The following is a 15850-nucleotide window of genomic DNA, read 5'->3' as shown; positions in this document are numbered from 1 at the left end:
GGAGCAACTAAGCCCATGCACCACAACTATTGAGCCTGTGCTCTAGAGCCGGGGAGCCACAGCTGTTGAGCCTGTGTGCCTAGAGCCTGTGCTCCACAATAAGAGAAGCCACGGCAACGAGAAGCTCTCACACCGCGACTAGAGAGTAGACCCCTCTTGCCACTACTAGAGAAAAGCCTGAGCAGCACAAAGATCCAGTCCAGCCAAAAATAAATAAATGTAAATAAAATTATAAAAATCTAAATGAATAAAGTAATCTAAAAAATACACAGGATTATTATTGGAGCATAGTAAGTACCACTTAGGAGACAATGAAATGAGGCTTCACCAACTCAATGGGTTTGAGCAAGCTCCGGGAGTTGGTGATAGACAGGGAAACCTGGCATGCTGCAGTCCATGGGGTTGCAAAGAGTCAGACACAACTGAGTGAGAACTGAACTGATTACCTCATGAGAAAGATTTGAATGCAAAAGAGTTTTGGTGGGATGGCCACAGACAGCCTCTCTGATTGGGTGACAGGTGGGCTGCAACCTAGAGGATTTATGCATTCATTCAACCCATGTCTACTGGGCACTGCCCAGGCACCAGGTATTGGAATATAGCAATGAATGAAATGACAAAGATTCCTGTCCTCATGGAGCTGTTCTGGGAATGAGGAAAATTAAGGAAAGAACAACTACTTCATGAATAAATTATACTAAATGTTAGAAGGTGATGAAATGGAACAAGAAAACATGGGGCAAGAGAAATGAGACTGCAATACCAAGTCTAAGGGCGGGGGCAGAACAAGGCAGGGCAGGGAGGGGCTGGTCAGAGCAAGCCCTGCTGGGCGACATCTGAGCCCAGAGTCCAGGGATGGAGCCAGATGAACATCTGGGGAAGAGTGTCCCAAGTGAGCCCAGGGGACCTACAGAACTGTGGAGATAATAGCCAATGGTTGTTTTTAGCCACCAAGCTTGGGGATGCTCGTTACACAGAAGTAGATAATAGGAAAGTTAAAGTGAGTTCAGCACCTAGTCCAGAATCTGCCTCCCACTCAACTCCTTCCACTGTGCTGGGCTACGTCAGCTTTCTGTTGCATATAAGCAAACGTCTAATATCCTCGGGTCAAATTTCCTTGACTTCTTTCACGTTGAGGGTCCTCTCTTCCAACCTGCTGCAGCATCTCCTTCCTGAGACCACATACCTGACTGTGGTGGGATCCAGATCTGTTCTACCTCTGGAGTGTCTGCTTGATGGCCATCACCCCTGTCTCCCTGTCCCTTCATTGCTTCGGTTTTTTAAGATTTTTTTTTTTCTGTTGTGGACCATTTAAAAGTCTTTACTGACTTTGTTACAATATTGCTTCTGTTTTATGTTTTGATTTTTGGGCCACAAGATGTGTGAGATCTTAGCTCCCCAACTAGGGATCGAACCCACACCCTCTGCATTGGAAGGTGAAGTCTTAACCGCTGGACTACCAGGGAAGTCCCTTCAGTTTCTTCTTTTGTGGACCTTGCACCTGCCCCTTCCAAGGCCCTCAGAACCTTAGTAACACTACTCTTGTTGGTCGCATTTTATAAACCTTCTTTGATCTCATTCCTTTTTCCACTCACATCACCCCGACTTAGGACGTCTTCCTCATTTCTCCCGGGGTTATTGCAGCAACATACCTCTATCTCTGATCCTTTCCATTTGGCTTTTTCACAGCTGTGAGTGTGCACTCCCTAAGGCCCAAATGTGAACCTCTGAGGGGGTACAAACACCAGTACAGCCCTAAGGTCCCCCATAAAAGGTCCTTCCTATTGTTCCCACCCCCTTATCCCACTTCCTGAGGGCTGAGATTCCTCTGAAGACCCAGAGGTCCCCAAGTGGGTCAGGCTCTCCCACTGGTTCTCATATTCGCACAAGGCAGCCTCTTACCTAGATTCCCTTCCCCCACTTTGCCTTGGGATGCATGCCTTCACCTCATCAAAAGTCACCTCTCCTGGGAAGCTTTCTTCCCAGGAAGCGTTAGGATCCCCTAAGCAGAGTTGCCAATGTATCTGTATCACAGAACTGATCATATTGTCTCTGCTCTTTGTGAGTCCATCCCATTAATCAGACTGCGAGCCTCCTGAAGTCAGAGATACTGCCTCATCCATCCATAGCCTAATGCAGTATCCAAAATAGGGTAAAGATTTGTCTAAGTGAGAGATCAGCAAAGCACAGCCCACAGGACAAATCCAGCCTGTTTTTGTGAGGCCTATGAGCTAAGAATGGATTTTACAGACGAATGTGTACCAGCCATTTGGTGACAAGGAACACTAACTTTATACTCCAGTTGGGCAAAAATGTTGTCCTTCCCCAAAAAAGAACTCCGTTCTCATTTTTAGATTTACATCGTAAAACACTGTACTCAAGGGGTCTTCCTCAGTGGGCTAGTGGTTAAGAACCCATCTTGCAATGCAGAGGACATGGATTCGATCCCTGGTCGGGAAACTAGGTTCCCATATGCCACGGAGCAACTAAGCCCTCGAGTCACAATTACTGAGCCCTCAACCCGCAACTAGAGATTCCGTGTGCCCCAATGGAAGAACTCACGTGATGCAATGAAGATTCTCATGCCGCAACTAAGACCCGACACAGCCAAATAGTATGAAAAAATAAAACAATGCACTCAATTGTGGTGATTATTTTCTTAATTTTATCAATAAAAATTTTGTGGAAATGTGTTCTATCTCTTATTGCATAAGAACCTGCATCGTAGATGGTGCCCCTTAGCTCTCAAAGTTGAAAATATTTATTAGCTGCCCCTTTACCAAAGAAAGTTTGCTGACAGTGTTCGTAAGACCTACATTTTCAAGTGCTGCCTTGATAGCTTTGAGCCTGAGAGCCTCGAAGGCCTGCCTGTCCCTCCCCTTATCAGACATGCTCCTCACCCAGCCATCTGGTCCTCTAATGGATCTCACCCCCCTCAATCTCTGACATGATTCAGAGGAGCCATCACATCCTGCCGTGGAAGCCGTGGCGCATCTCATCCTCTCGTTACCACGAAACCTGCCACCCGCAGCCCTGGCTGGTTCCCATTGCCCCTGGGTGTTAGGTGGTGTCCTCCCCAAGGCTGTGAGTGTGGGTGGTTCAGAAACTCCTGCCAACTTCCTCTGTCCGGGGTTGGCAGATGCCGTGTTCGGCCACCTCATACCATTTGTGGCTGGGAATCCCACCTTCACCAATGGGATGAAAAAGAGGTGATCGGAACACTGATCCCCGGTCTGGATGAATGAACGAATGAATCTGCCTGATTCCGGATCCTGTTTCGTCTCCCTGGTGCCACCTCGATGCCTTGTGCCCACCCTCAGCTGCCAGGCTCCTCCCCTGCCCTCACTCTGAAACCCAGATTTCGCCCCTCGCCCCTTCTCTTGGTCATTTCACACTACTTCTCCTGTGTGTCCTCCTGTCTGAAAGAATAAACCACCACATCCTGCCAGCTCCTTCTTAAAATCTTCTTGAAAGCTCGACTCAGCCCCCTCCTTTGATCCAAGAAAAAGAAGTGATTTTTGTGAATGTTTTGAGGTTGGAAGCCTTCGCCGGCTGGTCTGTCTGGACGCTGCATCAATAACCCTCATACTCTTATGAAAAGCCCTGTATGTGAAGGTGGGTTGGGGGTGCTTTTTTAAGGCAAGGCTGCCAGCTTCCTTCTTATTAGAAGTCTGATGGGTTTACATGACACCTGAGAAAATAAAGCAGGAACAGTGCCTGCGGCATGTTGATAAAGTGATCCGAAGTGGGGTGGGGGGAAACCACGAATGTGCCTCAAACCTGGGGACAGAACTTTGGACGCTTTGTGTTTCTTTTCAGCCCTCAGCCAACTCAAAAGCTTCAAACAGAAATGTCTCTCCAGTTTCGCTCAGCCGGAGAAAACCCAGTCCGCCGCTGTGTTTATTCTAAAGCGAATCTGAAGGGACTGTTGTCTGAAAATTTGCAAATGTGGGCATTTATCAAACATCTCTGCGTCTCCCTGAAAGAGACTGGGCTAACCCTGCAGCCAGGGAAGGGAGCAGGGTGTGCTATGCATTTATGTGTCTGCTTGTGTACCAAGCCGCTTTAGTTGTGTCTGACTCTTTGCGACCCCATGGACTGTAGCCCGCCAGGCTCCTCTGTCCATGGGATTCTCCTGGCAGGAATACTGGAGAGGGTTGCCAGGCCCTTCTCCAGGGGATCTTCCCCACCCAGGGGCTGAACCCGCGTCTCTTATGCCTCCTGTATTAGCAGGCAGTTTCTTTACCACCAGCGCCACCTGGGAAGCCCTTATGTGGGTAAAGCAATTCAGAAAGACAATTCCATGAATATGCCTCAATCATGGGGACAGGATGCCGGACTCTCTGGACCCCGCGGGGTGGTGGAGGGGGTGCAGGAGAGATGGAGAGAGACACTCTACTCTTTTTACTTTTTAATTTAATTTTACTTATTTACTTTTGGCTGCACTGGGTCTTCTTTGCTGAGCACGGGCTTTCTCCAGTTGTGAGCTTCTCTTCATTGCAGTGCGCGGGCTTCTCATTGCGGTGACTCCTTGTGTTTCGAAGCACAGGTTCTAGGATGTGCAGGCTTCAGTAGATGTAGCTCTTCCCCTCCCAGTACACACGCACCTTTTCAATATTTGCAATGTGATTTTGTCCCTCCTCTTTCCCATAGGTAGAGTCTGCCTCTCCCCGCTCTTGAATCTGAGCTGGACATGGGACTTGCTTTAACCAATAGGATCTGGCAGAGGTGATGCCATATTGGAAACTAAGTCCAAAGAGTCTTTGCAGCTTCCGTCTTCTTGGAATGCTACCCTAAGAGTGCCATTCAAGAAAGTCAGGCTAGCCAACTGCAAGACGGGAGGCCACGGGATGGAGACCCAAGGCCAAGTGCCAGCTACTTGCGATGACCCAAGGCCATCTTGAGTCTCCAGCCCAGTAGATCATCCAACAGAATGCACTACAGTGAATCCAAGTGACACCAACAGGGACCTCTGAGCCAACCTCCCAAAGCACGAGAAATGTGTTATTTTTAAGCCACTAAGTTTGGGGAGTGGCCTACTACACAGGTCTAGACAAGGGACACAGATGGATAGACAATCAGAGACTGATACACTTCAGACCAGCACAGTCCAATAGATATGTAGGGTGAGCCATATTTGTCTTTGTAAATGTTCTAATCATCGTGTTAAAAAAGGTAAAATGGGGGACTTCCCTGTCTGGGCTCTGGTATGGGAACTGGATCCCACAAGCTGTAACTAAGAGTTCACTTGCCACAACTAAAGATCCCACATGCCACAACTAAGACACGGTACTGCCAAATAAATAAATAAAAATTGCAAAAATAAGAAGAAAATGGTAAAGGTAAAACAAAACTGGTGCAACTCATTTTAATTATATCAATATATCTTATTTACCCCAATATATCTAAAATATCATTTTCAATACATGACCCATTTAAAAATTTTACTGGGTATTTTACGTTATTTTTTATACTGATTTTAAGAAATGGATGTATACTTTACACTTACAGCACAACTCAAGTCCAGCTAGATACATTTCAAGTGCTCAGTTGTCACATGTGACTGGTGGCTGCCGTATTGGAAACACAACTTCCAAAAGTGGGACGATGGCTTGGGAAGAAAGAGACCAAAGGCAGGATGAAAAAGTGGGGAGTTCTGAGAGGCTCAGACAGAAATGATCAGGTCTGAACTGGAGACCGCTGGGATGCAGAGAAAGTGACAGATTCCAATGACATTCCTGAGCTGGAAGTTGACGGCTGCAGTGGGATGAACAACAGCCTCCGCAGAAGGTGTGCCCAAGGAGATGCTGTGAACGTGACCTTATTTGGAAAAAGAGTCTTTGCAGATGTGATTAAGTTAAGGATCTAGAAATGTGAGGATCCTGGATTATCCAAATGGGCCCTAAATCCAATGACAAGGAACTTCCCTGGCGGTCCAGGGGTCAAGACTCCACATTTTCACTGCAGGGGGCTCGGGTTCAATTCCTGGTCAAGGAACTAAGATCCCATATGTGCCTTGGCATGGCAAAATACAAAAGTAAATGAAATGACAACCATCTTTATAAGAAGGAGAGAAAGGAGGCACCAAGGAAGACAAAGAGAGGGGAGGGGAAGGTCCTGCGCAGACAAAGGCAGAGACAGGGTGACGCAGCCCCAGGCCAAGGAACACCTGGGTCCGTAGAAGCTGAAAGAGGCCATGGAGGATGCTTCCCTGGGGCCTTCAGAGGGGACACAGCCCTGTGAACACCTTGATTTTGGACTGCTGGCCTTCAGAACTGTGAGGGAAGACACTTCTGTTGTTTGGAGCCTCCAGATCTGTGGTAATTTGTTACAGCAGCTCCTGGGAAACTCAGACACTGGGCTCTTAGATCCGGGTGGTCAGCAGACCCCTGGGCTTCAGGGTGGATAGGTGGGCAAGAGGGGGACACTGGGGCTAGATGAGGAATCACGGGGGCGGAGAGGTTCCAGGCAGGAGTGAAGGGGCAGCATGACTGTGGAAACACAAACAGCTAATGTTTGGCAAACAAGGGAGTGCGCCAGGCAGTTTCAAATGCCTTCCTTTTATGAGCTCCGTTCATCCCCAAACAGCGTCATGAGGCAGATGCTAATCTAATGGTCATTGTATAGATGATAATACTGAGGCACAGGAAGGGTATGTCAGAGACTTCCCTGGTGGTCCCATGGCTAAGACTCCACACTCACAGAGCAGGGGGCGTAGGTTTGACCCCTGGTCAGGGAACTAGATGCCACGTGCCACAATTAAGTCCCAGCTCAGCCAAATAAATAAATTTTTTAAAAAAGCATACCCTGCACAAGGTCACACATCTGGTAACTGGAGAAGCCTGGATTTGAACCCCAACTGTGTAACCTCATTTCTGCAGAGAGGGAGAGGGCACCAAGGCAGAGGCAGGCAAACCCTGGCTCCCCTGTGGTAAAGGGCAATTTTACTGATATTCACATCCAGGTCTTTACATGTGGATGAATTGTCTCTCAGTTCTCCTGTGCCCACCTGCTCAGAGGTCATTGCTGAGTGACCGGGGGCCCCACCGGACATAGGAAGCCTCCACAGCTGCCAGCAGAAATCCACCCAGTCGGCCCCAAATGGCAAGCAAAGGTTGCATTTTCCATTTCCAGAATGCAGCCTGCTCCTCGGTTTGGCTCCCTCCAGGAAATCCTGTTTGTACTATTTCAGGAAAATTGATGGCTTTTTTTTTTCTGGGCCTTCCAGAAACCCGACAGATGGTCTCAGATTTTCACACTGTCTCCAGGGTGGCATCTGAGACATCGTCTTGATGATTCTTTCTACTGTCGGGCATTTTAACCAGTATGTGTTGCTTCAACAAATGTTTTTTGAAAGCCCGCTTGTATGCAAAGTACTAGGTCCTGGGAGATGTATCAAAATGTGTTGATGGCACATGTGTTATGTTCTGGGGCACATGGGAGCCAACAAAATTGTAGGGGAGATCCTGTGGCATTCTGGGGGCTTGGGGCCCCAAACAAGGCTCCATGCCTGCCACTCCACTACATGTGCACACCTTTGGAACATTTTTATCTAAGAAAAATCAAAGAAATAACCATGGAAGCCTTAAAATGGAGGAAAAGTCACAAAAGAGCAAAGAGACCATTTGCCTTTATAGAGGAAGTTGTGTGTTTTATAAAGGGGAGTTTCTTGAACTTGTTGGAGACTTTATTTTCCTGTGTCCAGGGGAAAAGGAGGGGCACCAAATAGGGCAGACGGGAGCCTAAGGGTGTGGACTGTTTCGTGGAGATGATGCTGTTCCAGCTCTCAAGAAATTGTATTATAAGAAAGTCCAATGAAAAATGACGCATGTATTCCATGAATTAAGCCACAGGCCCTGCATGGACTCTGCCACTACAGCCACCATACATGTTTGGCAGTAAGAAGGCTGGTTCTGGATTCCACAGACCAGATCCCATGGGTGAATGCCAGATCCACCTGTCCAGGTGATTTCACATAGTAAATGATCTCTCAGGTCTTAGTTTTCCAATCTGTAAAGGGGGAGTTAGAATGGTGTCGATCTCACAGGGTTGGGGTGAGCTTGAATGTGATAATGCTTGTCTCCCTGGCCCACAGCCAGTTCATTGCCACGCTTGGACTTGGACAGGTCAAGACTGATAAAAGCAGTCTCTACTCCTAGTGAATTCCATCTGGGATCCGGCTTCCTGGGGAAGATGAAACTTCTGAAGCAGAGTGATATTGTACTCTACGGAGAAATGGTTCCCAGACATACGGAAGAGGCCATAGCCTGTGTTGAATGTCAAGGTCAACTACTCTCCTAACTCAACATTTGGGATATGTTTGGGTAGAAGAGATCAGGAAGCCAGGCAGTGCCTGCTGCCCACACTGTCCCCACAGGACCAATCCAGTTCTCAAAGCTGATTCCTGCTACCTGCCTCAACTCCAGGTTGGCACCAGGAAAGACAAGAAGCTTCTCTGATCCTAAGGCTCTGCTTTAGAAAACATCAAAGAATTTTTTTTTCATGCAACATGTTAGATTTATTTTTTAAGTAGTGTTCTCCAAAAGCATTAATTTTTTTCTTTTACTGTTGACATTCTCAAGCACAAAGAGAAACAGAAATACATCTATTACCCAAAGTTAACAATTGTTAACATTTTGCCCTCTCTCTATCTCGCTAAACCATTTAAAAGTAAATTATAGCTTCTTCCGTTTGCTGGTCTCTTCGGTGTCTGGTTTCCTCCAGGTTCGATGCACGATACTGGATGCTTGGGGCTGATGCACTGGGACGACCCAGAGGGAGGGTATGGGGAGGGAGGAGGGAGGAGGGTTCAGGATGGGGAACACAGGTATACCTGTGGCGGATTCATTTCGATATTTGGCAAAACTAATACAATATTGTAAAGTTTAAAAATAAAATAAAATTTAAAAAAAAGTAAATTATAGATAAATTACATGGCACTTCAAGTAAATACTGTGCCATGTATCTCCAAGAAGAATAAGAGGATTCTCCCACATATCTGAAGTTCCTTTATCATATATAACTAAATTAATAATAATTCCCCAATACGGTGATTTCCCTAGAGGCCCAGGGGCTAAGACTCAGCATTCCCAATGAACTCAGCCCAGGTTCCATCCCTAGTCAGGGAACTAGATCCCACATGTCACAACTAAGAGTTCTCAGGCCACAACTAAGACTCAATGCAGCCAAATAAATAAATATATAAATATTTTTTTAAATTCCCTAAGAGCATCTAATACCCAGTCCATATTCAAATTTCCCCAGTCTCTCACAAATTATCTTCCCAAAGGATTCTTAAGTGGAGTCTAGACAAACAGACATAGCAAATAAGGCTTATCACTCACAGAGGCTCACTGGGTCTGACATTAGTCTGAGTGGCCAGCAGCTGTCCATCAGAGTTGACTTTGCAAACGAATGACCGGCCGCACCACAGCACAGGGCTCGGAGCCTCTGGAGGGAAAGGGGAGTCTTGGGAGAAAAAGGCCTGGAACTCATTCTATGTTTCTTTATGACTTTAGTTACTGGGAAAATGGTCTCTTGCATAGGCCTTGGCCAGCCCACTTTTTACGAAACTGGACCCCCTGGTCTCTGTTTTATATTAGGAAGGTAGAGTCTACAGTAAGGGGCGCTTTTCCTCCCTGCCCGTAAGAATCCAAACAAAATTCTTTGGTTATCAACTTTCTTTTCTGTGGCTGAACTCCTGGATCCACCACACCCTTTCTCTCCCACAGTGCCAAAGAGCTGCTGCCCAAGCCAGCTCACCCCCAGCAACATGCTCAAAACGCAGACACACACACACACACACGCATGTATGGACATGCATACCCACACACAGGAGTGCACACCATACAGGCACGCACACTGAAGATACACATGTGCCCATTGCACACCTCTGCACTCATAAGCACACACATAACATCGACATGCATGTCGATGCACATACACACACACGCACACCCTGGAGTGCACAGGCACGCACACATGCATAGAGTGTGGATGCACTCGTGCACACACCCAGATACAGGCATGCCCACATTCACTTAAGCAGGGCACACACACAATCACACACTGAATGCACACACTCATGTGCACATCTATGCACATAGGGGCATACACACTCACGTGTGTACACGCACATACCTACACACAAGTGGAAAGCACAGGTCCTTCCCCCCAAGATCCAGGGGAAACTCCAGCTCCCAGAATGAGCCTTCCCCACCTCCCTCCTCCTCCTCCAACTCCACCGCCTCCAAGTCTCCCCCTAGCTTTTGTTAAGCCCCCTGGCTCCCTCCCACTAGAAAGAAGGTTGGAGTCAGTCAACCTCCGCTTGTAAACAAGCTGACCTGGCATCCCCAGCTGGGTGGACAACAGAGAAGCCAAGCCTGTGTTCACTGGTTTCGTGGCCCCAGTGAGTCCTCTGGGCCTCTGTTCCCTCCCAGACCCCCTCCCCCAGCAGCCTACAGCAAGCAAGAGAGAGAATGTAAGCCCTTAGGAGCCACTGAAGTCCTGAAGTCCTGTAAAAAAGGATGTGGCCCCCAGGCAGGCTGTGTGGGGGAGGGGAGTGGGGAGGAGTGTTTAACAAGCGACCAGGGGCCAGGGGCAGGGAGAAACCAAGGGAAAGAAACTTGAGCCTCTGCTTTTAACAGGAATTTGATTCAAAACAGTAAGGATATTTCTCTTAATCAGCCCGCAGCAAATGTTTGCAAAGAGTCATTCAGGCGCGTGGCCTAACAGGCAAGTTATGCCTTAGTTTTACCTTAGTTTTACGGGGCTCTTAACAGCCCAGCATCAGCCACAGGTATGCTGTGTAATCACTTCCCTCTCAGGGGGGAGAATGACGCAAGATTGCTGCAGGAAGAAGGGCCACTCGCAGACATGGAATGTTCCAGTCCATTCCAGAAACCAAACCACGCACAGCCTTGGAGTCTCAACTCTGACAGGTTTGCCCAGAGATTGTGGGCAGCCGTGCGGCCCAAGGCGCTACCCCACAGTCAGTAACGGTGCTTACTGAGCACTAGACCCTTGAACTTGACCCTGCACTTGGGCATCCTGAAGCCGAAGAAACTGCAGTTCGGGCTCACAGAGAACCTGTAATTCAATTGGGGCATGAAAGAAAAACAGTTGATTGTCATTATTCCTGGAAGTTCTGTTCTATCAAGTCATCACAAACACAGAATTAGCAAGTACCAAACTACTGCGCCTATGGGAGGATCTGGGGTTGGGTTCCTGCAAGCCTCTGGTCACAACATTTTCATCAACCAGTCGAAGCATAAACTGGTTTTATATGTTGCTGTTGTTCAGTCGCTAAGCCGTCCAACTCTGCAACCCCACGGACTGCCACAGGCCGGCCTCCCCTGTCCTCCACTGTCTCCCAGAGTTTGCTCAGATTCATGTCCATTGAGTTGGTGATGCTATCTAACCATCTCATCCTCTGCCTCCTTCTCCTTTTGCCTTCAGTCTTTCCCAGCATCAGGGTCTTTTCCAAAGAGTTAATTCTTTGCATCAGATGGTCAAAGTATTGGAGCTTCAGCTTCAGCATCATATCCAAAGAATATTCAGGGTTGATTTCCTTTAGGATGGACTGGTTTGATCTCCTTGCTGTAAGGGACTCCTGAGAGTCTTTTTGCAACACCACAATGAGGAAGCATCGATTTTTGTTTCTGTTTAAAGATGATTTGATTACTATATATTACGGATTCATTACCACTGGACGCACAGCCGACAGCGCTGTCACTCATGTCTGAATGAAGTTTACATAAGACAGGTATTTTCTGCTTAAGGTGCATCACAGCCTCTTGCACTCAGGAACACTAAATAATGCGTTAGGACTACACACGGGGCCATTTTAAATAGCAGTTGCCTATAAAAAGCACAAGAATGCAACAAAAAAGAGAGAGAGACTGCAAAAAGGATACTTATTTACAGCATGAGGTGAGACAAGAAGACAGAATGGCCCTGTTTGCCCTCAGCTAGAACAAGCACACCCCACAGCTCTGTCTGCCAATGACTGAGAAAATGTCACGAGTATTGCCTTGGGGGTGACCGAAGGATGTTAGCGAGGACTTCTTTCAAAGAAAAAACCAAAATTGCAAATTAAAAATTAGATCTCCTTGGGGTAAGGGGATGTTTGCAGGAGAAGCCTGAAGTCAATTACTCCTTGGGGTAAGGGCATATTTGCATGAGAAACCTGAAGTTCAATTACCTGCCTAGTAAACCCATGGGTTTGGATCTTATACTGATACATAAACGAAGTCCTTGTCCATCTATTTCTTTCTTAATCAGTTAAAATAATTAAGCATGTCTTTTTATTTCCTACTCTGTGTGAAGCATAGCAGTGATCAAGACAAAGACCCTGCTCTCATGGGAGAGGCCTTCTTGGGATGGGGTTGGGAGACAGGAAATAAACATGCAAACCAATAAATTATACAGAAGTGCGGAGAGGTCTGTCGTTAGTGGAGAACTCAGATGGAGAAGTTAGTGGAGAAGGTCAGAGATGAGATTTTCTGATGAGAAACAGAAAGCTCTGTAGAACCCTAGGAGAACTTCTGGATGAAGGGAAGAGAACATGAAGGGACAAGCATTCTGCACTTACGGAATAGCAGGGTCAGTGGGCTGAAGTGAGTGATGCAAGATAAACTTGAAGAGACAGACAAGGGCAGATCAGGGAGAGCTTTGGAGACCATAGAGAAGACCATGGACATGATACTAAAAGCAAAGGAAAGCCAGTGGGAGATTTTAAACAGAGGATGATGCCATTTATGTTTCTGAAAGATTATTCTGACTACAGTGAGTAGAACAGATTATGGGGCAACTTTTTTATATTTATGCATTTAGCTGCACTGGGTCTAGTTGTGGCATGTAAGATCTTTCATTGAGCTGCCCAGACCCTCTAGTTGTGTTGCACAGACTCCAAAGTGTGAGGGCTCAGTACTTGCAGCACACAGACTTAGTTGCTCCGAGGCATATGGGATCTTTGTTCTCTGACCGTGTCCACTGCATTGCAAGGCAGATTCTTAACCACTGGACCACGAGGGAAGTCTCTATAGGGGAACTTGACTGCCATCTTTTGAGATCAGCATCTTGGGAGGCTGATCAGGTAAGGCTGGGACACAGGAGTTGAGCAACTAGAACTGAGACATCCACCCAACCTCACTCCTTACCCGACCTCCACTGCCACACTCTCCTCGCAGCTCATGAGAATCCGTACCTGGAACAAAGCCCTCAGGCTACTGCTTTGTTCTACTGGGAGCAAAGTAAAGACAGTATGAAAATGGTTTGGCCAACTGGGCCCCAGTGGGGCTTACATGGCTGTGGCTGGGCGCGTGGGATCAAGAACACAGCAATCGTGAACAGCAGCGTCAGCCTCCCTTCCTGGGCCAGGGCTTCCCTAGCGAGGGCATTTTATTACACAGTCTGCAGTGGGTTTTTGGCAGTGGGAGCCCCACTGTCAGAGGGCTCTAGTCCCACTCAGTGGAGTTAGGTGGAGGGAAGAGTTTGCTTCAGCGTGTTTTGCTTTCATTTGGCAAGGCAATCCTGTGAGGGGCCCAAGGTTGTGGAATTAATTACAGCCAATTACCTAGCATATAATACTCAGGTTCCAGCTTGTTGAAAGCCTCTTAGAGGTGGGAGAAATTCATGGGCAAGCTGTCAAGTCAAGGCCTCCTCCCACTAATCTCACGGCCCAGCCTCCTGTGAATTTGCCCTTTAACGCCAACATTCTTTTTAAATAAATATGGTCTCCTTAAATCACTGTCTAAAATTCCCCCAAATAAGGATTATTGCAGTTAACATATAAAAATATGATTCATAGCTGCCTAAGTTTAAATGTTGCCTATATTCACCTCCCTATGTCTGTGCTTATTAATGAATGACAGAAGATCCCCTTTAAAATTGTTCTAAATCACAAAAATATATAAAAGATGCATTGCAGCCACCATATTGAAAAATGATAATAGTAATAAAGACTATCATCTGCAAATAATGATACATGTGTCTTCCTTTCCATCACTGGATCCCCTTTCTAATATTCATGTCTTATTGCATTGGCTTACTTGGCCCATCCAGAACTTTCAATAATGCTGTGCTACCAGGCATTCCTGTCTTGCTCCTGATTTTTAATGGGAATGCCTTTATGGCTTCACCATTTAATATGATACTAGTTGTCAAGCTTATGATAAATCATCTTTATCATATTAAGAAAAATTTAATTGGTTCCTAGTGGGTATTTTTTTACTTGTAACTGTTTTTAATATGAAAGGGAGCATAGAAGGATATACAGTGAGAAATTACTCCTCTTTTCTTAACCCCCCAGTCCCCCTCCTCACAAGGTACCCTCTGTTAGTAGCTTCTTTGGCATCTTTCTAAAGCTTTTCCATGCTCATACAAGTGTCTTCAAAGGGTCATAATAAAACGTCACAGAATGGGTGCCTTAAATATCAAAAATGTGTTCCCTCACAATTCTGGAGGCTAAAGTCTGAGACCAAGGTGCGGGCAGGGTTGGTTTCTCCTGAAGTCCTTCTCCTTGGCTTGAAGACAGCCTTCTTCTCCTGTGCCCACTCATGGCCCCTCTCTATGCACGTGCACCCCTGGCGTCTTCCTCTTCTTATAAGGACATCAGCTATATTGGATTGAGCCCCACTCTCAGGATCTGCTTTCACTTAAATTATCTCCTTAAAGGTCCTTTCTCCAAATACAGTCACACTGGGGGTTAGACTTCAACATACGAATTTGGAGTCCACAACAACAAACAAATATGAATACGTGTGTGTGTGTGTGTGTGTGTGTGTTCCTTTTCCCCACCTTTTCCACAGATAGAGTGAAAGTGTTAGTTGCTCAGTCATGTCCAACTTTTTGTGACCCCGGGGTCTGTCCATGGGATTCTCCAGGCAAGAGTACTGGAGTGGGTTGCCATTCCCTTCTCCAGGGGATCTTCCTGACCCAGGGATTGAACCTGAGTTTCCTGCATTGCAGCCAGTATCTTTACCATCTGAGCTACCAAGGAAACCCTTTTTCACAAATGGCAGTGTGCTATTCACATCTTGCTTTCTAAATATCTATCTGGGAGACCTACCCACACTAGTATAACAGACAGTTGTCTAGTTTTTAATGGAGTGTAATTTATGCAACCGGTCCTTTATGAATGGACTTGAAGTTGTTGCCAGTATCCTGCTACTAGGTATTAGAGGTAAACTGCCCTGTGCAGCTTTATCTATCATTTATCTGTTTAAGCACCATTTCCCACTGGTGCATGTCTCTGTGGGATAAATTCCCAGGAGGGATATGTGCTTTTATCGTGTTGACAAATGATAACAATCTGCCCGCCCCCATGTGTGGTTGAAGACCCATTACATTCCCACCAGTAATATAGGAGCATCCCTGCCAGCCAGCCAGCCAAAAGGATGCTTTCTTACTTCCAGTCCCTACCAACTTGATGGAAATGACATCACAATCTTGGTTCCATTTTTGCCTTTCTCTTACTTTAAAGGAGGCTGGGAATCTTTTCACAAGCACACGGGCCATCTGAACAGCATTTTTCTGTGGCTTCTGTCCATGTCCTCTGTCCTTTTCCCAGTGTGTTGCTGTCCTCTGACTGTGGATCTGTCCAAGACCTTGACCTACAACAGAATGTCATCATCAGTTTGCAGACTGGTGTCTTTTCTCAGTTTGTATTGAGTCTTCCTGGGTTTTACTCTGGTTTCTCCCTCAGGACCAGCCATCACTCCCTGCCTGACTCACTTTTCTGTCATTCATATTTCATCACCTTTTCTGCATGTGTTCTTTCCTTCTGCACTTAGGGGAGCTCCTCAAACTTATCTAGATGGGTGTCTTGAGCAACAGGGAGCAGGAAATC

The 15850-nt window shown here is 46.6% G+C and overlaps 1 long non-coding RNA gene across 2 annotated transcripts in view; it reads right to left on the bottom strand.

Moving 5' to 3' along the window:
* Nucleotides 1-15850, bottom strand: part of LOC113907603 — a 111341-nt gene that overhangs the window by 37265 nt on the left and 58226 nt on the right. The window contains exons 2-3 of one of the 2 annotated variants that reach the window (XR_003515239.1): nucleotides 15478-15614; nucleotides 8833-11088 (exon numbers count right to left, since the gene is read on the bottom strand). This is a non-coding gene — a long non-coding RNA (uncharacterized LOC113907603). Of the gene's footprint in view, nucleotides 1-8832; nucleotides 11089-15477; nucleotides 15615-15850 lie in introns of those variants that run through there. The other variant, XR_003515240.1, reaches the window with a different exon arrangement.

The sequence above is a fragment of the Bos indicus x Bos taurus genome, chromosome 17, assembly GCF_003369695.1.
Source record: "Bos indicus x Bos taurus breed Angus x Brahman F1 hybrid chromosome 17, Bos_hybrid_MaternalHap_v2.0, whole genome shotgun sequence".
Taxonomy (NCBI): Eukaryota; Metazoa; Chordata; class Mammalia; order Artiodactyla; family Bovidae; genus Bos; species Bos indicus x Bos taurus.
This window is presented reverse-complemented; position numbering and strand designations above follow the sequence as displayed.